Genomic DNA, 22,917 nt, shown 5'->3' on the forward strand with positions numbered 1-22,917 from the left:
CTACAGCTGCTTTCCCAACACTTTGCTCAGCCAAACACAAGGCCGCAGAAACACAACTCTACATTGGTCACAGAAGCACGTCAGGGGAGAGCGCGCACGCAGTCCCCCACTACCAGAAATTATGCAGTCGAGATTCCCGCATTTGGGGAATTTGCAAAGGTCAGCACAGCCCGAGTGCAATGGCTGAGCCTCGCTCTGGGCGAACCACCTTTCTGATCATGGTATCACCCCTGCCAGGTAAGTATGAAAGTTGTTGTTTTTGGGGAATGCTCATCCTGACCGCAGCTAATGCAGGAAGAGGGTGATGGTGTAATTCTTGAGGGGAGGGGCTTGATGAGATCGTAGCCCCGCCTCTCATCCTGAACTAAAGGCTCTCGCGGAGTCCTTGCATCTAGCGACCTCTTTGACTCTGACAGGGCATTTACTTAGCAGGCCTTGCGAGCATTTCTCATGCTTTTGCAAAGCAATCTCAAGACATTACGGGGCAGATGCTGACATGGGCCGTACTTTCCGTTAGACGGAACAAAACAAGGAGCGCCTCACGGATTTGCGTGTCATCCTTTCGCAGGGGCCATGCTAATCTTCTCTGTATCGATCCAATTTTAGTATATGTGCTGCCGTAGCAAGCACGCTCCACGTGGCCCACGTCTCTCCCATATACCATTCCGCGCCTCAACAGGGTTTCTGCAAGAGGGCAGGCCTCAGAGGCTTATCAGGTGTCCTCTTGACACCTCACAGGCTGGGAGTGTCAAGCCCTCCCCACTTTGGACTCCAGTGACGCTTTTTTGTTTCACACGGGGCAGTACTTAGTATACATAGCACATTTTCTACCTTCGAACGCAGAAGAAGGTTCTTTGGATGCCAGGTGACTAAATGAAATCAAGCATGAGCTGAGAAGCAATGACTGAGCTGCATTGAAGAATGTCATAGGAAGGTGCTGGTCAGATCTATGAATTCCAAGCTTTTGGAGCTACCATTCCACTTCTTTTTTTTCACAGGAATATGCCTACTGGGAAAACATCAGCAAGTCTGACCTGAGCTTGACACTGGGGCAGATCTCCAAAGCGTGGGTCACAAGGCACCCCCGTTTTCTACGGCAAGGAACGCCTACAGCTGCTTTCCCAACACTTTGCTCAGCCAAACACGAAGCCGCAGAAACACAACTCTACATTGGTCACAGAAGCACGTCAGGGGAGAGCGCGCACGCAGTCCCCCACTACCAGAAATTGTGCAGTCGAGATTCCCGCATTTGGGGAATTTGCAAAGGTCAGCACAGCCCGAGTGCAATGGCTGAGCCTCGCTCTGGGCAAACCACCTTTCTGATCATGGTATCACCCCTGCCAGGTAAGTATGAAAGTTGTTGTTTTTGGGGAATGCTCATCCTGACCGCAGCTAATGCAGGAAGAGGGTGATGGTGTAATTCTTGAGGGGAGGGGCTTGATGAGATCGTAGCCCCGCCTCTCATCCTGAACTAAAGGCTCTCGCGGAGTCCTTGCGTCTAGCGACCTCTTTGACTCTGACAGGGCATTTACTTAGCAGGCCTTGCGAGCATTTCTCATGCTTTTGCAAAGCAATCTCAAGACATTACGGGGCAGATGCTGACATGGGCCGTACTTTCCGTTAGACGGAACAAAACAAGGAGCGCCTCACGGATTTGCGTGTCATCCTTTCGCAGGGGCCATGCTAATCTTCTCTGTATCGATCCAATTTTAGTATATGTGCTGCCGTAGCAAGCACGCTCCACGTGGCCCACGTCTCTCCCATATACCATTCCGCGCCTCAACAGGGTTTCTGCAAGAGGGCAGGCCTCAGAGGCTTATCAGGTGTCCTCTTGACACCTCACAGGCTGGGAGTGTCAAGCCCTCCCCACTTTGGACTCCAGTGACGCTTTTTTGTTTCACACGGGGCAGTACTTAGTATACATAGCACATTTTCTACCTTCGAACGCAGAAGAAGGTTCTTTGGATGCCAGGTGACTAAATGAAATCAAGCATGAGCTGAGAAGCAATGACTGAGCTGCATTGAAGAATGTCATAGGAAGGTGCTGGTCAGATCTATGAATTCCAAGCTTTTGGAGCTACCATTCCACTTCTTTTTTTTCACAGGAATATGCCTACTGGGAAAACATCAGCAAGTCTGACCTGAGCTTGACACTGGGGCAGATCTCCAAAGCGTGGGTCACAAGGCACCCCCGTTTTCTACGGCAAGGAACGCCTACAGCTGCTTTCCCAACACTTTGCTCAGCCAAACACAAAGCCGCAGAAACACAACTCTACATTGGTCACAGAAGCACGTCAGGGGAGAGCGCGCACGCAGTCCCCCACTACCAGAAATTATGCAGTCGAGATTCCCGCATTTGGGGAATTCGCAAAGGTCAGCACAGCCCGAGTGCAATGGCTGAGCCTCGCTCTGGGCGAACCACCTTTCTGATCATGGTATCACCCCTGCCAGGTAAGTATGAAAGTTGTTGTTTTTGGGGAATGCTCATCCTGACCGCAGCTAATGCAGGAAGAGGGTGATGGTGTAATTCTTGAGGGGAGGGGCTTGATGAGATCGTAGCCCCGCCTCTCATCCTGAACTAAAGGCTCTCGCGGAGTCCTTGCGTCTAGCGACCTCTTTGACTCTGACAGGGCATTTACTTAGCAGGCCTTGCGAGCATTTCTCATGCTTTTGCAAAGCAATCTCAAGACATTACGGGGCAGATGCTGACATGGGCCGTACTTTCCGTTAGACGGAACAAAACAAGGAGCGCCTCACGGATTTGCGTGTCATCCTTTCGCAGGGGCCATGCTAATCTTCTCTGTATCGATCCAATTTTAGTATATGTGCTGCCGTAGCAAGCACGCTCCACGTGGCCCACGTCTCTCCCATATACCATTCCGCGCCTCAACAGGGTTTCTGCAAGAGGGCAGGCCTCAGAGGCTTATCAGGTGTCCTCTTGACACCTCACAGGCTGGGAGTGTCAAGCCCTCCCCACTTTGGACTCCAGTGACGCTTTTTTGTTTCACACGGGGCAGTACTTAGTATACATAGCACATTTTCTACCTTCGAACGCAGAAGAAGGTTCTTTGGATGCCAGGTGACTAAATGAAATCAAGCATGAGCTGAGAAGCAATGACTGAGCTGCATTGAAGAATGTCATAGGAAGGTGCTGGTCAGATCTATGAATTCCAAGCTTTTGGAGCTACCATTCCACTTCTTTTTTTTCACAGGAATATGCCTACTGGGAAAACATCAGCAAGTCTGACCTGAGCTTGACACTGGGGCAGATCTCCAAAGCGTGGGTCACAAGGCACCCCCGTTTTCTACGGCAAGGAACGCCTACAGCTGCTTTCCCAACACTTTGCTCAGCCAAACACAAAGCCGCAGAAACACAACTCTACATTGGTCACAGAAGCACGTCAGGGGAGAGCGCGCACGCAGTCCCCCACTACCAGAAATTATGCAGTCGAGATTCCCGCATTTGGGGAATTCGCAAAGGTCAGCACAGCCCGAGTGCAATGGCTGAGCCTCGCTCTGGGCGAACCACCTTTCTGATCATGGTATCACCCCTGCCAGGTAAGTATGAAAGTTGTTGTTTTTGGGGAATGCTCATCCTGACCGCAGCTAATGCAGGAAGAGGGTGATGGTGTAATTCTTGAGGGGAGGGGCTTGATGAGATCGTAGCCCCGCCTCTCATCCTGAACTAAAGGCTCTCGCGGAGTCCTTGCGTCTAGCGACCTCTTTGACTCTGACAGGGCATTTACTTAGCAGGCCTTGCGAGCATTTCTCATGCTTTTGCAAAGCAATCTCAAGACATTACGGGGCAGTTGCTGACATGGGCCGTACTTTCCGTTAGACGGAACAAAACAAGGAGCGCCTCACGGATTTGCGTGTCATCCTTTCGCAGGGGCCATGCTAATCTTCTCTGTATCGATCCAATTTTAGTATATGTGCTGCCGTAGCAAGCACGCTCCACGTGGCCCACGTCTCTCCCATATACCATTCCGCGCCTCAACAGGGTTTCTGCAAGAGGGCAGGCCTCAGAGGCTTATCAGGTGTCCTCTTGACACCTCACAGGCTGGGAGTGTCAAGCCCTCCCCACTTTGGACTCCAGTGACGCTTTTTTGTTTCACACGGGGCAGTACTTAGTATACATAGCACATTTTCTACCTTCGAACGCAGAAGAAGGTTCTTTGGATGCCAGGTGACTAAATGAAATCAAGCATGAGCTGAGAAGCAATGACTGAGCTGCATTGAAGAATGTCATAGGAAGGTGCTGGTCAGATCTATGAATTCCAAGCTTTTGGAGCTACCATTCCACTTCTTTTTTTTCACAGGAATATGCCTACTGGGAAAACATCAGCAAGTCTGACCTGAGCTTGACACTGGGGCAGATCTCCAAAGCGTGGGTCACAAGGCACCCCCGTTTTCTACGGCAAGGAACGCCTACAGCTGCTTTCCCAACACTTTGCTCAGCCAAACACAAAGCCGCAGAAACACAACTCTACATTGGTCACAGAAGCACGTCAGGGGAGAGCGCGCACGCAGTCCCCCACTACCAGAAATTATGCAGTCGAGATTCCCGCATTTGGGGAATTCGCAAAGGTCAGCACAGCCCGAGTGCAATGGCTGAGCCTCGCTCTGGGCGAACCACCTTTCTGATCATGGTATCACCCCTGCCAGGTAAGTATGAAAGTTGTTGTTTTTGGGGAATGCTCATCCTGACCGCAGCTAATGCAGGAAGAGGGTGATGGTGTAATTCTTGAGGGGAGGGGCTTGATGAGATCGTAGCCCCGCCTCTCATCCTGAACTAAAGGCTCTCGCGGAGTCCTTGCGTCTAGCGACCTCTTTGACTCTGACAGGGCATTTACTTAGCAGGCCTTGCGAGCATTTCTCATGCTTTTGCAAAGCAATCTCAAGACATTACGGGGCAGATGCTGACATGGGCCGTACTTTCCGTTAGACGGAACAAAACAAGGAGCGCCTCACGGATTTGCGTGTCATCCTTTCGCAGGGGCCATGCTAATCTTCTCTGTATCGATCCAATTTTAGTATATGTGCTGCCGTAGCAAGCACGCTCCACGTGGCCCACGTCTCTCCCATATACCATTCCGCGCCTCAACAGGGTTTCTGCAAGAGGGCAGGCCTCAGAGGCTTATCAGGTGTCCTCTTGACACCTCACAGGCTGGGAGTGTCAAGCCCTCCCCACTTTGGACTCCAGTGACGCTTTTTTGTTTCACACGGGGCAGTACTTAGTATACATAGCACATTTTCTACCTTCGAACGCAGAAGAAGGTTCTTTGGATGCCAGGTGACTAAATGAAATCAAGCATGAGCTGAGAAGCAATGACTGAGCTGCATTGAAGAATGTCATAGGAAGGTGCTGGTCAGATCTATGAATTCCAAGCTTTTGGAGCTACCATTCCACTTCTTTTTTTTCACAGGAATATGCCTACTGGGAAAACATCAGCAAGTCTGACCTGAGCTTGACACTGGGGCAGATCTCCAAAGCGTGGGTCACAAGGCACCCCTGTTTTCTACGGCAAGGAACGCCTACAGCTGCTTTCCCAACACTTTGCTCAGCCAAACACAAAGCCGCAGAAACACAACTCTACATTGGTCACAGAAGCACGTCAGGGGAGAGCGCGCACGCAGTCCCCCACTACCAGAAATTATGCAGTCGAGATTCCCGCATTTGGGGAATTCGCAAAGGTCAGCACAGCCCGAGTGCAATGGCTGAGCCTCGCTCTGGGCGAACCACCTTTCTGATCATGGTATCACCCCTGCCAGGTAAGTATGAAAGTTGTTGTTTTTGGGGAATGCTCATCCTGACCGCAGCTAATGCAGGAAGAGGGTGATGGTGTAATTCTTGAGGGGAGGGGCTTGATGAGATCGTAGCCCCGCCTCTCATCCTGAACTAAAGGCTCTCGCGGAGTCCTTGCGTCTAGCGACCTCTTTGACTCTGACAGGGCATTTACTTAGCAGGCCTTGCGAGCATTTCTCATGCTTTTGCAAAGCAATCTCAAGACATTACGGGGCAGATGCTGACATGGGCCGTACTTTCCGTTAGACGGAACAAAACAAGGAGCGCCTCACGGATTTGCGTGTCATCCTTTCGCAGGGGCCATGCTAATCTTCTCTGTATCGATCCAATTTTAGTATATGTGCTGCCGTAGCAAGCACGCTCCACGTGGCCCACGTCTCTCCCATATACCATTCCGCGCCTCAACAGGGTTTCTGCAAGAGGGCAGGCCTCAGAGGCTTATCAGGTGTCCTCTTGACACCTCACAGGCTGGGAGTGTCAAGCCCTCCCCACTTTGGACTCCAGTGACGCTTTTTTGTTTCACACGGGGCAGTACTTAGTATACATAGCACATTTTCTACCTTTGAACGCAGAAGAAGGTTCTTTGGATGCCAGGTGACTAAATGAAATCAAGCATGAGCTGAGAAGCAATGACTGAGCTGCATTGAAGAATGTCATAGGAAGGTGCTGGTCAGATCTATGAATTCCAAGCTTTTGGAGCTACCATTCCACTTCTTTTTTTTCACAGGAATATGCCTACTGGGAAAACATCAGCAAGTCTGACCTGAGCTTGACACTGGGGCAGATCTCCAAAGCGTGGGTCACAAGGCACCCCCGTTTTCTACGGCAAGGAACGCCTACAGCTGCTTTCCCAACACTTTGCTCAGCCAAACACAAAGCCGCAGAAACACAACTCTACATTGGTCACAGAAGCACGTCAGGGGAGAGCGCGCACGCAGTCCCCCACTACCAGAAATTATGCAGTCGAGATTCCCGCATTTGGGGAATTCGCAAAGGTCAGCACAGCCCGAGTGCAATGGCTGAGCCTCGCTCTGGGCGAACCACCTTTCTGATCATGGTATCACCCCTGCCAGGTAAGTATGAAAGTTGTTGTTTTTGGGGAATGCTCATCCTGACCGCAGCTAATGCAGGAAGAGGGTGATGGTGTAATTCTTGAGGGGAGGGGCTTGATGAGATCGTAGCCCCGCCTCTCATCCTGAACTAAAGGCTCTCGCGGAGTCCTTGCGTCTAGCGACCTCTTTGACTCTGACAGGGCATTTACTTAGCAGGCCTTGCGAGCATTTCTCATGCTTTTGCAAAGCAATCTCAAGACATTACGGGGCAGATGCTGACATGGGCCGTACTTTCCGTTAGACGGAACAAAACAAGGAGCGCCTCACGGATTTGCGTGTCATCCTTTCGCAGGGGCCATGCTAATCTTCTCTGTATCGATCCAATTTTAGTATATGTGCTGCCGTAGCAAGCACGCTCCACGTGGCCCACGTCTCTCCCATATACCATTCCGCGCCTCAACAGGGTTTCTGCAAGAGGGCAGGCCTCAGAGGCTTATCAGGTGTCCTCTTGACACCTCACAGGCTGGGAGTGTCAAGCCCTCCCCACTTTGGACCCCAGTGACGCTTTTTTGTTTCACACGGGGCAGTACTTAGTATACATAGCACATTTTCTACCTTCGAACGCAGAAGAAGGTTCTTTGGATGCCAGGTGACTAAATGAAATCAAGCATGAGCTGAGAAGCAATGACTGAGCTGCATTGAAGAATGTCATAGGAAGGTGCTGGTCAGATCTATGAATTCCAAGCTTTTGGAGCTACCATTCCACTTCTTTTTTTTCACAGGAATATGCCTACTGGGAAAACATCAGCAAGTCTGACCTGAGCTTGACACTGGGGCAGATCTCCAAAGCGTGGGTCACGAGACACCCCCGTTTTCTACAGCAAGGAACGCCTACAGCTGCTTTCCCAACACTTTGCTCAGCCAAACACAAAGCCGCAGAAACACAACTCTACATTGGTCACAGAAGCACGTCAGGGGAGAGCGCGCACGCAGTCCCCCACTACCAGAAATTATGCAGTCGAGATTCCCGCATTTGAGGAATTCGCAAAGGTCAGCACAGCCCGAGTGCAATGGCTGAGCCTCGCTCTGGGCGAACCACCTTTCTGATCATGGTATCACCCCTGCCAGGTAAGTATGAAAGTTGTTGTTTTTGGGGAATGCTCATCCTGACCGCAGCTAATGCAGGAAGAGGGTGATGGTGTAATTCTTGAGGGGAGGGGCTTGATGAGATCGTAGCCCCGCCTCTCATCCTGAACTAAAGGCTCTCGCGGAGTCCTTGCGTCTAGCGACCTCTTTGACTCTGACAGGGCATTTACTTAGCAGGCCTTGCGAGCATTTCTCATGCTTTTGCAAAGCAATCTCAAGACATTACGGGGCAGATGCTGAAATGGGCCGTACTTTCCGTTAGACGGAACAAAACAAGGAGCGCCTCACGGATTTGCGTGTCATCCTTTCGCAGGGGCCATGCTAATCTTCTCTGTATCGATCCAATTTTAGTATATGTGCTGCCGTAGCAAGCACGCTCCACGTGGCCCACGTCTCTCCCATATACCATTCCGCGCCTCAACAGGGTTTCTGCAAGAGGGCAGGCCTCAGAGGCTTATCAGGTGTCCTCTTGACACCTCACAGGCTGGGAGTGTCAAGCCCTCCCCACTTTGGACTCCAGTGACGCTTTTTTGTTTCACACGGGGCAGTACTTAGTATACATAGCACATTTTCTACCTTCGAACGCAGAAGAAGGTTATTTGGATGCCAGGTGACTAAATGACATCAAGCATGAGCTGAGAAGCAATGACTGAGCTGCATTGAAGAATGTCATAGGAAGATGCTGGTCAGATCTATGAATTCCAAGCTTTTGGAGCTACCATTCCACTTCTTTTTTTCACAGGAATATGCCTACTGGGAAAACATCAGCAAGTCTGACCTGAGCTTGACACTGGGGCAGATCTCCAAAGCGTGGGTCACAAGGCACCCCCGTTTTCTACGGCAAGGAACGCCTACAGCTGCTTTCCCAACACTTTGCTCAGCCAAACACAAAGCCACAGAAACACAACTCTATATTGGTCACAGAAGCACGTCAGGGGAGAGCGCGCACGCAGTCCCCCACTACCAGAAATTATGCAGTCGAGATTCCCGCATTTGGGAAATTCGCAAAGGTCAGCACAGCCCGAGTGCAATGGCTGAGCCTCGCTCTGGGCGAACCACCTTTCTGATCATGGTATCACCCCTGCCAGGTAAGTATGAAAGTTGTTGTTTTTGGGGAATGCTCATCCTGACCGCAGCTAATGCAGGAAGAGGGTGATGGTGTAATTCTTGAGGGGAGGGGCTTGATGAGATCGTAGCCCCGCCTCTCATCCTGAACTAAAGGCTCTCGCGGAGTCCTTGCGTCTAGCGACCTCTTTGACTCTGACAGGGCATTTACTTAGCAGGCCTTGCGAGCATTTCTCATGCTTTTGCAAAGCAATCTCAAGACATTACGGGGCAGATGCTGACATGGGCCGTACTTTCCGTTAGACGGAACAAAACAAGGAGCGCCTCACGGATTTGCGTGTCATCCTTTTGCAGGGGCCATGCTAATCTTCTCTGTATCGATCCAATTTTAGCATATGTGCTGCCGTAGCAAGCACGCTCCACGTGGCCCACGTCTCTCCCATATACCATTCCGCGCCTCAACAGGGTTTCTGCAAGAGGGCAGGCCTCAGAGGCTTATCAGGTGTCCTCTTGACACCTCACAGGCTGGGAGTGTCAAGCCCTCCCCACTTTGGACTCCAGTGACGCTTTTTTGTTTCACACGGGGCAGTACTTAGTATACATAGCACATTTTCTACCTTCGAACGCAGAAGAAGGTTCTTTGGATGCCAGGTGACTAAATGAAATCAAGCATGAGCTGAGAAGCAATGACTGAGCTGCATTGAAGAATGTCATAGGAAGGTGCTGGTCAGATCTATGAATTCCAAGCTTTTGGAGCTACCATTCCACTTCTTTTTTTTCACAGGAATATGCCTACTGGGAAAACATCAGCAAGTCTGACCTGAGCTTGACACTGGGGCAGATCTCCAAAGCGTGGGTCACAAGACACCCCCGTTTTCTACGGCAAGGAACGCCTACAGCTGCTTTCCCAACACTTTGCTCAGCCAAACACAAAGCCGCAGAAACACAACTCTACATTGGTCACAGAAGCATGTCAGGGGAGAGCGCGCACGCAGTCCCCCACTACCAGAAATTATGCAGTCGAGATTCCCGCATTTGGGGAATTCGCAAAGGTCAGCACAGCCCGAGTGCAATGGCTGAGCCTCACTCTGGGCGAACCACCTTTCTGATCATGGTATCACCCCTGCCAGGTAAGTATGAAAGTTGTTGTTTTTGGGGAATGCTCATCCTGACCGCAGCTAATGCAGGAAGAGGGTGATGGTGTAATTCTTGAGGGGAGGGGCTTGATGAGATCGTAGCCCCGCCTCTCATCCTGAACTAAAGGCTCTCGCGGAGTCCTTGCGTCTAGCGACCTCTTTGACTCTGACAGGGCATTTACTTAGCAGGCCTTGCGAGCATTTCTCATGCTTTTGCAAAGCAATCTCAAGACATTACGGGGCAGATGCTGACATGGGCCGTACTTTCCGTTAGACGGAACAAAACAAGGAGCGCCTCACGGATTTGCGTGTCATCCTTTCGCAGGGGCCATGCTAATCTTCTCTGTATCGATCCAATTTTAGTATATGTGCTGCCGTAGCAAGCACGCTCCACGTGGCCCACGTCTCTCCCATATACCATTCCGCGCCTCAACAGGGTTTCTGCAAGAGGGCAGGCCTCAGAGGCTTATCAGGTGTCCTCTTGACACCTCACAGGCTGGGAGTGTCAAGCCCTCCCCACTTTGGACTCCAGTGACGCTTTTTTGTTTCACACGGGGCAGTACTTAGTTTACATAGCACATTTTCTACCTTCGAACGCAGAAGAAGGTTCTTTGGATGCCAGGTGACTAAATGAAATCAAGCATGAGCTGAGAAGCAGTGACTGAGCTGCATTGAAGAATGTCATAGGAAGGTGCTGGTCAGATCTATGAATTCCAAGCTTTTGGAGCTACCATTCCACTTCTTTTTTTTCACAGGAATATGCCTACTGGGAAAACATCAGCAAGTCTGACCTGAGCTTGACACTGGGGCAGATCTCCAAAGCGTGGGTCACAAGGCACCCCCGTTTTCTACGGCAAGGAACGCCTACAGCTGCTTTCCCAACACTTTGCTCAGCCAAACACAAAGCCGCAGAAACACAACTCTACATTGGTCACAGAAGCACGTCAGGGGAGAGCGCGCACGCAGTCCCCCACTACCAGAAATTATGCAGTCGAGATTCCCGCATTTGGGGAATTCGCAAAGGTCAGCACAGCCCGAGTGCAATGGCTGAGCCTCGCTCTGGGCGAACCACCTTTCTGATCATGGTATCACTCCTGCCAGGTAAGTATGAAAGTTGTTGTTTTTGGGGAATGCTCATCCTGACCGCAGCTAATGCAGGAAGAGGGTGATGGTGTAATTCTTGAGGGGAGGGGCTTGATGAGATCGTAGCCCCGCCTCTCATCCTGAACTAAAGGCTCTCGCGGAGTCCTTGCGTCTAGCGACCTCTTTGACTCTGACAGGGCATTTACTTAGCAGGCCTTGCGAGCATTTCTCATGCTTTTGCAAAGCAATCTCAAGACATTACGGGGCAGATGCTGACATGGGCCGTACTTTCCGTTAGACGGAACAAAACAAGGAGCGCCTCACGGATTTGCGTGTCATCCTTTCGCAGGGGCCATGCTAATCTTCTCTGTATCGATCCAATTTTAGTATATGTGCTGCCGTAGCAAGCACGCTCCACGTGGCCCACGTCTCTCCCATATACCATTCCGCGCCTCAACAGGGTTTCTGCAAGAGGGCAGGCCTCAGAGGCTTATCAGGTGTCCTCTTGACACCTCACAGGCTGGGAGTGTCAAGCCCTCCCCACTTTGGACTCCAGTGACGCTTTTTTGTTTCACACGGGGCAGTACTTAGTATACATAGCACATTTTCTACCTTCGAACGCAGAAGAAGGTTCTTTGGATGCCAGGTGACTAAATGAAATCAAGCATGAGCTGAGAAGCAATGACTGAGCTGCATTGAAGAATGTCATAGGAAGGTGCTGGTCAGATCTATGAATTCCAAGCTTTTGGAGCTACCATTCCACTTCTTTTTTTTCACAGGAATATGCCTACTGGGAAAACATCAGCAAGTCTGACCTGAGCTTGACACTGGGGCAGATCTCCAAAGCGTGGGTCACAAGGCACCCCCGTTTTCTACGGCAAGGAACGCCTACAGCTGCTTTCCCAACACTTTGCTCAGCCAAACACAAAGCCGCAGAAACACAACTCTACATTGGTCACAGAAGCACGTCAGGGGAGAGCGCGCACGCAGTCCCCCACTACCAGAAATTATGCAGTCGAGATTCCCGCATTTGGGGAATTCGCAAAGGTCAGCACAGCCCGAGTGCAATGGCTGAGCCTCGCTCTGGGCGAACCACCTTTCTGATCATGGTATCACCCCTGCCAGGTAAGTATGAAAGTTGTTGTTTTTGGGGAATGCTCATCCTGACCGCAGCTAATGCAGGAAGAGGGTGATGGTGTAATTCTTGAGGGGAGGGGCTTGATGAGATCGTAGCCCCGCCTCTCATCCTGAACTAAAGGCTCTCGCGGAGTCCTTGCGTCTAGCGACCTCTTTGACTCTGACAGGGCATTTACTTAGCAGGCCTTGCGAGCATTTCTCATGCTTTTGCAAAGCAATCTCAAGACATTACGGGGCAGATGCTGACATGGGCCGTACTTTCCGTTAGACGGAACAAAACAAGGAGCGCCTCACGGATTTGCGTGTCATCCTTTCGCAGGGGCCATGCTAATCTTCTCTGTATCGATCCAATTTTAGTATATGTGCTGCCGTAGCAAGCACGCTCCACGTGGCCCACGTCTCTCCCATATACCATTCCGCGCCTCAACAGGGTTTCTGCAAGAGGGCAGGCCTCAGAGGCTTATCAGGTGTCCTCTTGACACCTCACAGGCTGGGAGTGTCAAGCCCTCCCCACTTTGGACTCCAGTGACGCTTTTTTGTTTCACACGGGGCAGTACTTAGTATACATAGCACATTTTCTACCTTCGAACGCAGAAGAAGGTTCTTTGGATGCCAGGTGACTAAATGAAATCAAGCATGAGCTGAGAAGCAATGACTGAGCTGCATTGAAGAATGTCATAGGAAGGTGCTGGTCAGATCTATGAATTCCAAGCTTTTGGAGCTACCATTCCACTTCTTTTTTTTCACAGGAATATGCCTACTGGGAAAACATCAGCAAGTCTGACCTGAGCTTGACACTGGGGCAGATCTCCAAAGCGTGGGTCACAAGGCACCCCCGTTTTCTACGGCAAGGAACGCCTACAGCTGCTTTCCCAACACTTTGCTCAGCCAAACACAAAGCCGCAGAAACACAACTCTACATTGGTCACAGAAGCACGTCAGGGGAGAGCGCGCACGCAGTCCCCCACTACCAGAAATTATGCAGTCGAGATTCCCGCATTTGGGGAATTCGCAAAGGTCAGCACAGCCCGAGTGCAATGGCTGAGCCTCGCTCTGGGCGAACCACCTTTCTGATCATGGTATCACCCCTGCCAGGTAAGTATGAAAGTTGTTGTTTTTGGGGAATGCTCATCCTGACCGCAGCTAATGCAGGAAGAGGGTGATGGTGTAATTCTTGAGGGGAGGGCCTTGATGAGATTGTAGCCCCGCCTCTCATCCTGAACTAAAGGCTCTCGCGGAGTCCTTGCGTCTAGCGACCTCTTTGACTCTGACAGGGCATTTACTTAGCAGGCCTTGCGAGCATTTCTCATGCTTTTGCAAAGCAATCTCAAGACATTACGGGGCAGATGCTGACATGGGCCGTACTTTCCGTTAGACGGAACAAAACAAGGAGCGCCTCACGGATTTGCGTGTCATCCTTTCGCAGGGGCCATGCTAATCTTCTCTGTATCGATCCAATTTTAGTATATGTGCTGCCGTAGCAAGCACGCTCCACGTGGCCCACGTCTCTCCCATATACCATTCCGCGCCTCAACAGGGTTTCTGCAAGAGGGCAGGCCTCAGAGGCTTATCAGGTGTCCTCTTGACACCTCACAGGCTGGGAGTGTCAAGCCCTCCCCACTTTGGACTCCAGTGACGCTTTTTTGTTTCACACGGGGCAGTACTTAGTATACATAGCACATTTTCTACCTTCGAACGCAGAAGAAGGTTCTTTGGATGCCAGGTGACTAAATGAAATCAAGCATGAGCTGAGAAGCAATGACTGAGCTGCATTGAAGAATGTCATAGGAAGGTGCTGGTCAGATCTATGAATTCCAAGCTTTTGGAGCTACCATTCCACTTCTTTTTTTTCACAGGAATATGCCTACTGGGAAAACATCAGCAAGTCTGACCTGAGCTTGACACTGGGGCAGATCTCCAAAGCGTGGGTCACAAGGCACCCCCGTTTTCTACGGCAAGGAACGCCTACAGCTGCTTTCCCAACACTTTGCTCAGCCAAACACAAAGCAGCAGAAACACAACTCTACATTGGTCACAGAAGCACGTCAGGGGAGAGCGCACACGCAGTCCCCCACTACCAGAAATTATGCAGTCGAGACTCCCGCATTTGGGGAATTCGCAAAGGTCAGCACAGCCCGAGTGCAATGGCTGAGCCTCGCTCTGGGCGAACCACCTTTCTGATCATGGTATCACCCCTGCCAGGTAAGTATGAAAGTTGTTGTTTTTGGGGAATGCTCATCCTGACCGCAGCTAATGCAGGAAGAGGGTGATGGTGTAATTCTTGAGGGGAGGGGCTTGATGAGATCGTAGCCCCGCCTCTCATCCTGAACTAAAGGCTCTCGCGCAGTCCTTGCGTCTAGCGACCTCTTTGACTCTGACAGGGCATTTACTTAGCAGGCCTTGTGAGCATTTCTCATGCTTTTGCAAAGCAATCTCAAGACATTACGGGGCAGATGCTGACATGGGCCGTACTTTCCGTTAGACGGAACAAAACAAGGAGCGCCTCACGGATTTGCGTGTCATCCTTTCGCAGGGGCCATGCTAATCTTCTCTGTATCGATCCAATTTTAGTATATGTGCTGCCGTAGCAAGCACGCTCCACGTGGCCCACGTCTCTCCCATATACCAATCCGCGCCTCAACAGGGTTTCTGCAAGAGGGCAGGCCTCAGAGGCTTATCAGGTGTCCTCTTGACACCTCACAGGCTGGGAGTGTCAAGCCCTCCCCACTTTGGACTCCAGTGACGCTTTTTTGTTTCACACGGGGCAGTACTTAGTATACATAGCACATTTTCTACCTTCGAACGCAGAAGAAGGTTCTTTGGATGCCAGGTGACTAAATGAAATCAAGCATGAGCTGAGAAGCAATGACTGAGCTGCATTGAAGAATGTCATAGGAAGGTGCTGGTCAGATCTATGAATTCCAAGCTTTTGGAGCTACCATTCCACTTCTTTTTTTTCACAGGAATATGCCTACTGGGAAAACATCAGCAAGTCTGACCTGAGCTTGACACTGGGGCAGATCTCCAAAGCGTGGGTCACAAGGCACCCCCGTTTTCCACGGCAAGGAACGCCTACAGCTGCTTTCCCAACACTTTGCTCAGCCAAACACAAAGCCGCAGAAACACAACTCTACATTGGTCACAGAAGCACGTCAGGGGAGAGCGCGCACGCAGTCCCCCACTACCAGAAATTATGCAGTCGAGATTCCTGCATTTGGGGAATTCGCAAAGGTCAGCACAGCCCGAGTGCAATGGCTGAGCCTCGCTCTGGGCGAACCACCTTTCTGATCATGGTATCACCCCTGCCAGGTAAGTATGAAAGTTGTTGTTTTTGGGGAATGCTCATCCTGACCGCAGCTAATGCAGGAAGAGGGTGATGGTGTAATTCTTGAGGGGAGGGGCTTGATGAGATCGTAGCCCCGCCTCTCATCCTGAACTAAAGGCTCTCGCGGAGTCCTTGCGTCTAGCGACCTCTTTGACTCTGACAGGGCATTTACTTAGCAGGCCTTGCGAGCATTTCTCATGCTTTTGCAAAGCAATCTCAAGACATTACGGGGCAGATGCTGACATGGGCCGTACTTTCCGTTAGACGGAACAAAACAAGGAGCGCCTCACGGATTTGCGTGTCATCCTTTCGCAGGGGCCATGCTAATCTTCTCTGTATCGATCCAATTTTAGTATATGTGCTGCCGTAGCAAGCACGCTCCACGTGGCCCACGTCTCTCCCATATACCATTCCGCGCCTCAACAGGGTTTCTGCAAGAGGGCAGGCCTCAGAGGCTTATCAGGTGTCCTCTTGACACCTCACAGGCTGGGAGTGTCAAGCCCTCCCCACTTTGGACTCCAGTGACGCTTTTTTGTTTCACACGGGGCAGTACTTAGTATACATAGCACATTTTCTACCTTCGAACGCAGAAGAAGGTTCTTTGGATGCCAGGTGACTAAATGAAATCAAGCATGAGCTGAGAAGCAATGACTGAGCTGCATTGAAGAATGTCATAGGAAGGTGCTGGTCAGATCTATGAATTCCAAGCTTTTGGAGCTACCATTCCACTTCTTTTTTTTCACAGGAATATGCCTACTGGGAAAACATCAGCAAGTCTGACCTGAGCTTGACACTGGGGCAGATCTCCAAAGCGTGGGTCACAAGGCACCCCCGTTTTCTACGGCAAGGAACGCCTACAGCTGCTTTCCCAACACTTTGCTCAGCCAAACACAAAGCCGCAGAAACACAACTCTACATTGGTCACAGAAGCACGTCAGGGGAGAGCGCGCACGCAGTCCCCCACTACCAGAAATTATGCAGTCGAGATTCCCGCATTTGGGGAATTCGCAAAGGTCAGCACAGCCCGAGTGCAATGGCTGAGCCTTGCTCTGGGCGAACCACCTTTCTGATCATGGTATCACCCCTGCCAGGTAAGTATGAAAGTTGTTGTTTTTGGGGAATGCTCATCCTGACCGCAGCTAATGCAGGAAGAGGGTGATGGTGTAATTCTTGAGGGGAGGGGCTTGATGAGATCGTAGCCCCGCCTCTCATCCTGAACTAAAGGCTCTCGCGGAGTCCTTGCGTCTAGCGACCTCTTTGACTCTGACAGGGCATTTACTTAGCAGGCCTTGCGAGCATTTCTCATGCTTTTGCAAAGCAATCTCAAGACATTACGGGGCAGATGCTGACATGGGCCGTACTTTCCGTTAGACGGAACAAAACAAGGAGCGCCTCACGGATTTGCGTGTCATCCTTTCGCAGGGGCCATGCTAATCTTCTCTGTATCGATCCAATTTTAGTATATGTGCTGCCGTAGCAAGCACGCTCCACGTGGCCCACGTCTCCCATATACCATTCCGCGCCTCAACAGGGTTTCTGCAAGAGGGCAGGCCTCAGAGGCTTATCAGGTGTCCTCTTGACACCTCACAGGCTGGGAGTGTCAAGCCCTCCCCACTTTGGACTCCAGTGACGCTTTTTTGTTTCACACGGGGCAGTACTTAGTATACATAGCACATTTTCTACCTTCGAACGCAGAAGAAGGTTCTTTGGATGCCAGGTGACTAAATGAAATCAAGCATGAGCTGAGAAGCAATGACTGAGCTGCATTGAAGAATGTCATAGGAAGGTGCTGGTCAGATCTATGAATTCCAAGCTTTTGGAGCTACCATTCCACTTCTTTTTTTTCACAGGAATATGCCTACTGGGAAAACATCAGCAAGTCTGACCTGAGCTTGACACTGGGGCAGATCTCCAAAGCGTGGGTCACAAGGCACCCCCGTTTTCTACGGCAAGGAACGCCTACAGCTGCTTTCCCAACACTTTGCTCAGCCAAACACAAAGCCGCAGAAACACAACTCTACATTGGTTACAGAAGCACGTCAGGGGAGAGCGCGCACGCAGTCCCCCACTAACAGAAATTATGCAGTCGAGATTCCCGCATTTGGGGAATTCGCAAAGGTCAGCACAGCCCGAGTGCAATGGCTGAGCCTCGCTCTGGGCAACCACCTTTCTGATCATGGTATCACCCCTGCCAGGTAAGTATGAAAGTTGTTGTTTTTGGGGAATGCTCATCCTGACCGCAGCTAATGCAGGAAGAGGGTGATGGTGTAATTCTTGAGGGGAGGGGCTTGATGAGATCGTAGCCCCGCCTCTCATCCTGAACTAAAGGCTCTCGCGGAGTCCTTGCGTCTAGCGACCTCTTTGACTCTGACAGGGCATTTACTTAGCAGGCCTTGCGAGCATTTCTCATGCTTTTGCAAAGCAATCTCAAGACATTACGGGGCAGATGCTGACATGGGCCGTACTTTCCGTTAGACGGAACAAAACAAGGAGCGCCTCACGGATTTGCGTGTCATCCTTTCGCAGGGGCCATGCTAATCTTCTCTGTATCGATCCAATTTTAGTATATGTGCTGCCGTAGCAAGCACGCTCCACGTGGCCCACGTCTCTCCCATATACCATTCCGCGCCTCAACAGGGTTTCTGCAAGAGGGCAGGCCTCAGAGGCTTATCAGGTGTCCTCTTGACACCTCACAGGCTGGGAGTGTCAAGCCCTCCCCACTTTGGACTCCAGTGACGCTTTTTTGTTTCACACGGGGCAGTACTTAGTATACATAGCACATTTTCTACCTTCGAACGCAGAAGAAGGTTCTTTGGATGCCAGGTGACTAAATGAAATCAAGCATGAGCTGAGAAGCAATGACTGAGCTGCATTGAAGAATGTCATAGGAAGGTGCTGGTCAGATCTATGAATTCCAAGCTTTTGGAGCTACCATTCCACTTCTTTTTTTTCACAGGAATATGCCTACTGGGAAAACATCAGCAAGTCTGACCTGAGCTTGACACTGGGGCAGATCTCCAAAGCGTGGGTCACAAGGCACCCCCGTTTTCTACGGCAAGGAACGCCTACAGCTGCTTTCCCAACACTTTGCTCAGCCAAACACAAAGCCGCAGAAACACAACTCTACATTGGTCACAGAAGCACGTCAGGGGAGAGCGCGCACGCAGTCCCCCACTACCAGAAATTATGCAGTCGAGATTCCCGCATTTGGGGAATTCGCAAAGGTCAGCACAGCCCGAGTGCAATGGCTGAGCCTCGCTCTGGGCGAACCACCTTTCTGATCATGGTATCACCCCTACCAGGTAAGTATGAAAGTTGTTGTTTTTGGGGAATGCTCATCCTGACCGCAGCTAATGCAGGAAGAGGGTGATGGTGTAATTCTTGAGGGGAGGGGCTTGATGAGATCGTAGCCCCGCCTCTCATCCTGAACTAAAGGCTCTCGCGGAGTCCTTGCGTCTAGCGACCTCTTTGACTCTGACAGGGCATTTACTTAGCAGGCCTTGCGAGCATTTCTCATGCTTTTGCAAAGCAATCTCAAGACATTACGGGGCAGATGCTGACATGGGCCGTACTTTCCGTTAGACGGAACAAAACAAGGAGCGCCTCACGGATTTGCGTGTCATCCTTTCGCAGGGGCCATGCTAATCTTCTCTGTATCGATCCAATTTTAGTATATGTGCTGCCGTAGCAAGCACGCTCCACGTGGCCCACGTCTCTCCCATATACCATTCCGCGCCTCAACAGGGTTTCTGCAAGAGGGCAGGCCTCAGAGGCTTATCAGGTGTCCTCTTGACACCTCACAGGCTGGGAGTGTCAAGCCCTCCCCACTTTGGACTCCAGTGACGCTTTTTTGTTTCACACGGGGCAGTACTTAGTATACATAGCACATTTTCTACCTTCGAACGCAGAAGAAGGTTCTTTGGATGCCAGGTGACTAAATGAAATCAAGCATGAGCTGAGAAGCAATGACTGAGCTGCATTGAAGAATGTCATAGGAAGGTGCTGGTCAGATCTATGAATTCCAAGCTTTTGGAGCTACCATTCCACTTCTTTTTTTTCACAGGAATATGCCTACTGGGAAAACATCAGCAAGTCTGACCTGAGCTTGACACTGGGGCAGATCTCCAAAGCGTGGGTCACAAGGCACCCCCGTTTTCTACGGCAAGGAACGCCTACAGCTGCTTTCCCAACACTTTGCTCAGCCAAACACAAAGCCGCAGAAACACAACTCTACATTGGTCACAGAAGCACGTCAGGGGAGAGCGCGCACGCAGTCCCCCACTACCAGAAATTATGCAGTCGAGATTCCCGCATTTGGGGAATTCGCAAAGGTCAGCACAGCCCGAGTGCAATGGCTGAGCCTCGCTCTGGGCGAACCACCTTTCTGATCATGGTATCACCCCTGCCAGGTAAGTATGAAAGTTGTTGTTTTTGGGGAATGCTCATCCTGACCGCAGCTAATGCAGGAAGAGGGTGATGGTGTAATTCTTGAGGGGAGGGGCTTGATGAGATCGTAGCCCCGCCTCTCATCCTGAACTAAAGGCTCTCGCGGAGTCCTTGCGTCTAGCGACCTCTTTGACTCTGACAGGGCATTTACTTAGCAGGCCTTGCGAGCATTTCTCATGCTTTTGCAAAGCAATCTCAAGACATTACGGGGCAGATGCTGACATGGGCCGTACTTTCCGTTAGACGGAACAAAACAAGGAGCGCCTCACGGATTTGCGTGTCATCCTTTCGCAGGGGCCATGCTAATCTTCTCTGTATCGATCCAATTTTAGTATATGTGCTGCCGTAGCAAGCACGCTCCACGTGGCCCACGTCTCTCCCATATACCATTCCGCGCCTCAACAGGGTTTCTGCAAGAGGGCAGGCCTCAGAGGCTTATCAGGTGTCCTCTTGACACCTCACAGGCTGGGAGTGTCAAGCCCTCCCCACTTTGGACTCCAGTGACGCTTTTTTGTTTCACACGGGGCAGTACTTAGTATACATAGCACATTTTCTACCTTCGAACGCAGAAGAAGGTTCTTTGGATGCCAGGTGACTAAATGAAATCAAGCATGAGCTGAGAAGCAATGACTGAGCTGCATTGAAGAATGTCATAGGAAGGTCCTGGTCAGATCTATGAATTCCAAGCTTTTGGAGCTACCATTCCACTTCTTTTTTTTCACAGGAATATGCCTACTGGGAAAACATCAGCAAGTCTGACCTGAGCTTGACACTGGGGCAGATCTCCAAAGCGTGGGTCACAAGGCACCCCCGTTTTCTACGGCAAGGAACGCCTACAGCTGCTTTCCCAACACTTTGCTCAGCCAAACACAAAGCCGCAGAAACACAACTCTACATTGGTCACAGAAGCACGTCAGGGGAGAGCGCGCACGCAGTCCCCCACTACCAGAAATTATGCAGTCGAGATTCCCGCATTTGGGGAATTCGCAAAGGTCAGCACAGCCCGAGTGCAATGGCTGAGCCTCGCTCTGGGCGAACCACCTTTCTGATCATGGTATCACCCCTGCCAGGTAAGTATGAAAGTTGTTGTTTTTGGGGAATGCTCATCCTGACCGCAGCTAATGCAGGAAGAGGGTGATGGTGTAATTCTTGAGGGGAGGGGCTTGATGAGATCGTAGCCCCGCCTCTCATCCTGAACTAAAGGCTCTCGCGGAGTCCTTGCGTCTAGCGACCTCTTTGACTCTGACAGGGCATTTACTTAGCAGGCCTTTCGAGCATTTCTCATGCTTTTGCAAAGCAATCTCAAGACATTACGGGGCAGATGCTGACATGGGCCGTACTTTCCGTTAGACGGAACAAAACAAGGAGCGCCTCACGGATTTGCTTGTCATCCTTTCGCAGGGGCCATGCTAATCTTCTCTGTATCGATCCAATTTTAGTATATGTGCTGCCGTAGCAAGCACGCTCCACGTGGCCCACGTCTCTCCCATATACCATTCCGCGCCTCAACAGGGTTTCTGCAAGAGGGCAGGCCTCAGAGGCTTATCAGGTGTCCTCTTGACACCTCACAGGCTGGGAGTGTCAAGCCCTCCCCACTTTGGACTCCAGTGACGCTTTTTTGTTTCACACGGGGCAGTACTTAGTATACATAGCACATTTTCTACCTTCGAACGCAGAAGAAGGTTCTTTGGATGCCAGGTGACTAAATGAAATCAAGCATGAGCTGAGAAGCAATGACTGAGCTGCATTGAAGAATGTCATAGGAAGGTGCTGGTCAGATCTATGAATTCCAAGCTTTTGGAGCTACCATTCCACTTCTTTTTTTTCACAGGAATATGCCTACTGGGAAAACATCAGCAAGTCTGACCTGAGCTTGACACTGGGGCAGATCTCCAAAGCGTGGGTCACAAGGCACCCCCGTTTTCTACGGCAAGGAACGCCTACAGCTGCTTTCCCAACACTTTGCTCAGCCAAACACAAAGCCGCAGAAACACAACTCTACATTGGTCACAGAAGCACGTCAGGGGAGAGCGCGCACGCAGTCCCCCACTACCAGAAATTATGCAGTCGAGATTCCCGCATTTGGGGAATTCGCAAAGGTCAGCACAGCCCGAGTGCAATGGCTGAGCCTCGCTCTGGGCGAACCACCTTTCTGATCATGGTATCACCCCTGCCAGGTAAGTATGAAAGTTGTTGTTTTTGGGGAATGCTCATCCTGACCGCAGCTAATGCAGGAAGAGGGTGATGGTGTAATTCTTGAGGGGAGGGGCTTGATGAGATCGTAGCCCCGCCTCTCATCCTGAACTAAAGGCTCTCGCGGAGTCCTTGCGTCTAGCGACCTCTTTGACTCTGACAGGGCATTTACTTAGCAGGCCTTGCGAGCATTTCTCATGCTTTTGCAAAGCAATCTCAAGACATTACGGGGCAGATGCTGACATGGGCTGTACTTTCCGTTAGACGGAACAAAACAAGGAGCGCCTCACGGATTTGCGTGTCATCCTTTCGCAGGGGCCATGCTAATCTTCTCTGTATCGATCCAATTTTAGTATATGTGCTGCCGTAGCAAGCACGCTCCACGTGGCCCACGTCTCTCCCATATACCATTCCGCGCCTCAACAGGGTTTCTGCAAGAGGGCAGGCCTCAGAGGCTTATCAGGTGTCCTCTTGACACCTCACAGGCTGGGAGTGTCAAGCCCTCCCCACTTTGGACTCCAGTGACGC

At 50.9% G+C, this 22,917-nt stretch overlaps 42 non-coding genes across 42 annotated transcripts; all 42 read right to left on the reverse strand.

Annotated features, from left to right (window-relative positions):
* Positions 1–81: 81 nt before the first annotated feature.
* On the reverse strand, positions 82–245 carry LOC125783540 (U1 spliceosomal RNA). Its single transcript, XR_007426263.1, has one exon. It is a non-coding gene; the product is annotated as a U1 spliceosomal RNA (small nuclear RNA).
* A 278-nt stretch (positions 246–523) lies between these two features.
* On the reverse strand, positions 524–630 carry LOC125783855 (U6 spliceosomal RNA). Its single transcript, XR_007426575.1, has one exon. It is a non-coding gene; the product is annotated as a U6 spliceosomal RNA (small nuclear RNA).
* Positions 631–1,188: 558 nt separating this feature from the next.
* LOC125783574 (U1 spliceosomal RNA) lies at positions 1,189–1,352 on the reverse strand. Its single transcript, XR_007426297.1, has one exon. It is a non-coding gene; the product is annotated as a U1 spliceosomal RNA (small nuclear RNA).
* Positions 1,353–1,630: 278 nt separating this feature from the next.
* Positions 1,631–1,737, reverse strand: LOC125783856 (U6 spliceosomal RNA). Its single transcript, XR_007426576.1, has one exon. It is a non-coding gene; the product is annotated as a U6 spliceosomal RNA (small nuclear RNA).
* A 558-nt stretch (positions 1,738–2,295) lies between these two features.
* LOC125783431 (U1 spliceosomal RNA) lies at positions 2,296–2,459 on the reverse strand. Its single transcript, XR_007426154.1, has one exon. It is a non-coding gene; the product is annotated as a U1 spliceosomal RNA (small nuclear RNA).
* A 278-nt stretch (positions 2,460–2,737) lies between these two features.
* LOC125783858 (U6 spliceosomal RNA) lies at positions 2,738–2,844 on the reverse strand. The gene has a single exon (XR_007426578.1). It is a non-coding gene; the product is annotated as a U6 spliceosomal RNA (small nuclear RNA).
* Positions 2,845–3,402: 558 nt separating this feature from the next.
* LOC125783432 (U1 spliceosomal RNA) lies at positions 3,403–3,566 on the reverse strand. The gene has a single exon (XR_007426155.1). It is a non-coding gene; the product is annotated as a U1 spliceosomal RNA (small nuclear RNA).
* A 278-nt stretch (positions 3,567–3,844) lies between these two features.
* On the reverse strand, positions 3,845–3,951 carry LOC125783859 (U6 spliceosomal RNA). The gene has a single exon (XR_007426579.1). It is a non-coding gene; the product is annotated as a U6 spliceosomal RNA (small nuclear RNA).
* Positions 3,952–4,509: 558 nt separating this feature from the next.
* LOC125783434 (U1 spliceosomal RNA) lies at positions 4,510–4,673 on the reverse strand. The gene has a single exon (XR_007426157.1). It is a non-coding gene; the product is annotated as a U1 spliceosomal RNA (small nuclear RNA).
* A 278-nt stretch (positions 4,674–4,951) lies between these two features.
* Positions 4,952–5,058, reverse strand: LOC125783860 (U6 spliceosomal RNA). The gene has a single exon (XR_007426580.1). It is a non-coding gene; the product is annotated as a U6 spliceosomal RNA (small nuclear RNA).
* A 558-nt stretch (positions 5,059–5,616) lies between these two features.
* Positions 5,617–5,780, reverse strand: LOC125783435 (U1 spliceosomal RNA). Its single transcript, XR_007426158.1, has one exon. It is a non-coding gene; the product is annotated as a U1 spliceosomal RNA (small nuclear RNA).
* Positions 5,781–6,058: 278 nt separating this feature from the next.
* LOC125783861 (U6 spliceosomal RNA) lies at positions 6,059–6,165 on the reverse strand. The gene has a single exon (XR_007426581.1). It is a non-coding gene; the product is annotated as a U6 spliceosomal RNA (small nuclear RNA).
* Positions 6,166–6,723: 558 nt separating this feature from the next.
* On the reverse strand, positions 6,724–6,887 carry LOC125783436 (U1 spliceosomal RNA). The gene has a single exon (XR_007426159.1). It is a non-coding gene; the product is annotated as a U1 spliceosomal RNA (small nuclear RNA).
* A 278-nt stretch (positions 6,888–7,165) lies between these two features.
* On the reverse strand, positions 7,166–7,272 carry LOC125783862 (U6 spliceosomal RNA). The gene has a single exon (XR_007426582.1). It is a non-coding gene; the product is annotated as a U6 spliceosomal RNA (small nuclear RNA).
* A 558-nt stretch (positions 7,273–7,830) lies between these two features.
* On the reverse strand, positions 7,831–7,994 carry LOC125783486 (U1 spliceosomal RNA). Its single transcript, XR_007426209.1, has one exon. It is a non-coding gene; the product is annotated as a U1 spliceosomal RNA (small nuclear RNA).
* A 278-nt stretch (positions 7,995–8,272) lies between these two features.
* Positions 8,273–8,379, reverse strand: LOC125783863 (U6 spliceosomal RNA). Its single transcript, XR_007426583.1, has one exon. It is a non-coding gene; the product is annotated as a U6 spliceosomal RNA (small nuclear RNA).
* Positions 8,380–8,936: 557 nt separating this feature from the next.
* On the reverse strand, positions 8,937–9,100 carry LOC125783469 (U1 spliceosomal RNA). The gene has a single exon (XR_007426192.1). It is a non-coding gene; the product is annotated as a U1 spliceosomal RNA (small nuclear RNA).
* Positions 9,101–9,378: 278 nt separating this feature from the next.
* LOC125783652 (U6 spliceosomal RNA) lies at positions 9,379–9,485 on the reverse strand. The gene has a single exon (XR_007426372.1). It is a non-coding gene; the product is annotated as a U6 spliceosomal RNA (small nuclear RNA).
* Positions 9,486–10,043: 558 nt separating this feature from the next.
* Positions 10,044–10,207, reverse strand: LOC125783302 (U1 spliceosomal RNA). The gene has a single exon (XR_007426023.1). It is a non-coding gene; the product is annotated as a U1 spliceosomal RNA (small nuclear RNA).
* A 278-nt stretch (positions 10,208–10,485) lies between these two features.
* Positions 10,486–10,592, reverse strand: LOC125783864 (U6 spliceosomal RNA). The gene has a single exon (XR_007426584.1). It is a non-coding gene; the product is annotated as a U6 spliceosomal RNA (small nuclear RNA).
* A 558-nt stretch (positions 10,593–11,150) lies between these two features.
* LOC125783561 (U1 spliceosomal RNA) lies at positions 11,151–11,314 on the reverse strand. The gene has a single exon (XR_007426284.1). It is a non-coding gene; the product is annotated as a U1 spliceosomal RNA (small nuclear RNA).
* A 278-nt stretch (positions 11,315–11,592) lies between these two features.
* LOC125783865 (U6 spliceosomal RNA) lies at positions 11,593–11,699 on the reverse strand. The gene has a single exon (XR_007426585.1). It is a non-coding gene; the product is annotated as a U6 spliceosomal RNA (small nuclear RNA).
* A 558-nt stretch (positions 11,700–12,257) lies between these two features.
* On the reverse strand, positions 12,258–12,421 carry LOC125783437 (U1 spliceosomal RNA). The gene has a single exon (XR_007426160.1). It is a non-coding gene; the product is annotated as a U1 spliceosomal RNA (small nuclear RNA).
* A 278-nt stretch (positions 12,422–12,699) lies between these two features.
* LOC125783866 (U6 spliceosomal RNA) lies at positions 12,700–12,806 on the reverse strand. The gene has a single exon (XR_007426586.1). It is a non-coding gene; the product is annotated as a U6 spliceosomal RNA (small nuclear RNA).
* A 558-nt stretch (positions 12,807–13,364) lies between these two features.
* Positions 13,365–13,528, reverse strand: LOC125783438 (U1 spliceosomal RNA). The gene has a single exon (XR_007426161.1). It is a non-coding gene; the product is annotated as a U1 spliceosomal RNA (small nuclear RNA).
* Positions 13,529–13,806: 278 nt separating this feature from the next.
* On the reverse strand, positions 13,807–13,913 carry LOC125783867 (U6 spliceosomal RNA). Its single transcript, XR_007426587.1, has one exon. It is a non-coding gene; the product is annotated as a U6 spliceosomal RNA (small nuclear RNA).
* Positions 13,914–14,471: 558 nt separating this feature from the next.
* On the reverse strand, positions 14,472–14,635 carry LOC125783481 (U1 spliceosomal RNA). Its single transcript, XR_007426204.1, has one exon. It is a non-coding gene; the product is annotated as a U1 spliceosomal RNA (small nuclear RNA).
* A 278-nt stretch (positions 14,636–14,913) lies between these two features.
* LOC125783869 (U6 spliceosomal RNA) lies at positions 14,914–15,020 on the reverse strand. Its single transcript, XR_007426589.1, has one exon. It is a non-coding gene; the product is annotated as a U6 spliceosomal RNA (small nuclear RNA).
* Positions 15,021–15,578: 558 nt separating this feature from the next.
* LOC125783547 (U1 spliceosomal RNA) lies at positions 15,579–15,742 on the reverse strand. Its single transcript, XR_007426270.1, has one exon. It is a non-coding gene; the product is annotated as a U1 spliceosomal RNA (small nuclear RNA).
* A 278-nt stretch (positions 15,743–16,020) lies between these two features.
* Positions 16,021–16,127, reverse strand: LOC125783870 (U6 spliceosomal RNA). Its single transcript, XR_007426590.1, has one exon. It is a non-coding gene; the product is annotated as a U6 spliceosomal RNA (small nuclear RNA).
* A 558-nt stretch (positions 16,128–16,685) lies between these two features.
* Positions 16,686–16,849, reverse strand: LOC125783509 (U1 spliceosomal RNA). The gene has a single exon (XR_007426232.1). It is a non-coding gene; the product is annotated as a U1 spliceosomal RNA (small nuclear RNA).
* Positions 16,850–17,127: 278 nt separating this feature from the next.
* Positions 17,128–17,234, reverse strand: LOC125783871 (U6 spliceosomal RNA). The gene has a single exon (XR_007426591.1). It is a non-coding gene; the product is annotated as a U6 spliceosomal RNA (small nuclear RNA).
* Positions 17,235–17,790: 556 nt separating this feature from the next.
* Positions 17,791–17,953, reverse strand: LOC125783582 (U1 spliceosomal RNA). The gene has a single exon (XR_007426305.1). It is a non-coding gene; the product is annotated as a U1 spliceosomal RNA (small nuclear RNA).
* A 278-nt stretch (positions 17,954–18,231) lies between these two features.
* Positions 18,232–18,338, reverse strand: LOC125783872 (U6 spliceosomal RNA). The gene has a single exon (XR_007426592.1). It is a non-coding gene; the product is annotated as a U6 spliceosomal RNA (small nuclear RNA).
* Positions 18,339–18,896: 558 nt separating this feature from the next.
* On the reverse strand, positions 18,897–19,060 carry LOC125783497 (U1 spliceosomal RNA). The gene has a single exon (XR_007426220.1). It is a non-coding gene; the product is annotated as a U1 spliceosomal RNA (small nuclear RNA).
* Positions 19,061–19,338: 278 nt separating this feature from the next.
* LOC125783873 (U6 spliceosomal RNA) lies at positions 19,339–19,445 on the reverse strand. Its single transcript, XR_007426593.1, has one exon. It is a non-coding gene; the product is annotated as a U6 spliceosomal RNA (small nuclear RNA).
* Positions 19,446–20,003: 558 nt separating this feature from the next.
* On the reverse strand, positions 20,004–20,167 carry LOC125783440 (U1 spliceosomal RNA). The gene has a single exon (XR_007426163.1). It is a non-coding gene; the product is annotated as a U1 spliceosomal RNA (small nuclear RNA).
* Positions 20,168–20,445: 278 nt separating this feature from the next.
* LOC125783874 (U6 spliceosomal RNA) lies at positions 20,446–20,552 on the reverse strand. The gene has a single exon (XR_007426594.1). It is a non-coding gene; the product is annotated as a U6 spliceosomal RNA (small nuclear RNA).
* Positions 20,553–21,110: 558 nt separating this feature from the next.
* On the reverse strand, positions 21,111–21,274 carry LOC125783441 (U1 spliceosomal RNA). The gene has a single exon (XR_007426164.1). It is a non-coding gene; the product is annotated as a U1 spliceosomal RNA (small nuclear RNA).
* Positions 21,275–21,552: 278 nt separating this feature from the next.
* LOC125783932 (U6 spliceosomal RNA) lies at positions 21,553–21,659 on the reverse strand. The gene has a single exon (XR_007426652.1). It is a non-coding gene; the product is annotated as a U6 spliceosomal RNA (small nuclear RNA).
* Positions 21,660–22,217: 558 nt separating this feature from the next.
* Positions 22,218–22,381, reverse strand: LOC125783442 (U1 spliceosomal RNA). The gene has a single exon (XR_007426165.1). It is a non-coding gene; the product is annotated as a U1 spliceosomal RNA (small nuclear RNA).
* A 278-nt stretch (positions 22,382–22,659) lies between these two features.
* LOC125783875 (U6 spliceosomal RNA) lies at positions 22,660–22,766 on the reverse strand. Its single transcript, XR_007426595.1, has one exon. It is a non-coding gene; the product is annotated as a U6 spliceosomal RNA (small nuclear RNA).
* Between the last annotated feature and the right edge of the window lie 151 nt (positions 22,767–22,917).

Source organism: Astyanax mexicanus, chromosome 18 (assembly GCF_023375975.1).
Source record: "Astyanax mexicanus isolate ESR-SI-001 chromosome 18, AstMex3_surface, whole genome shotgun sequence".
NCBI lineage: Eukaryota > Metazoa > Chordata > Actinopteri > Characiformes > Acestrorhamphidae > Astyanax > Astyanax mexicanus.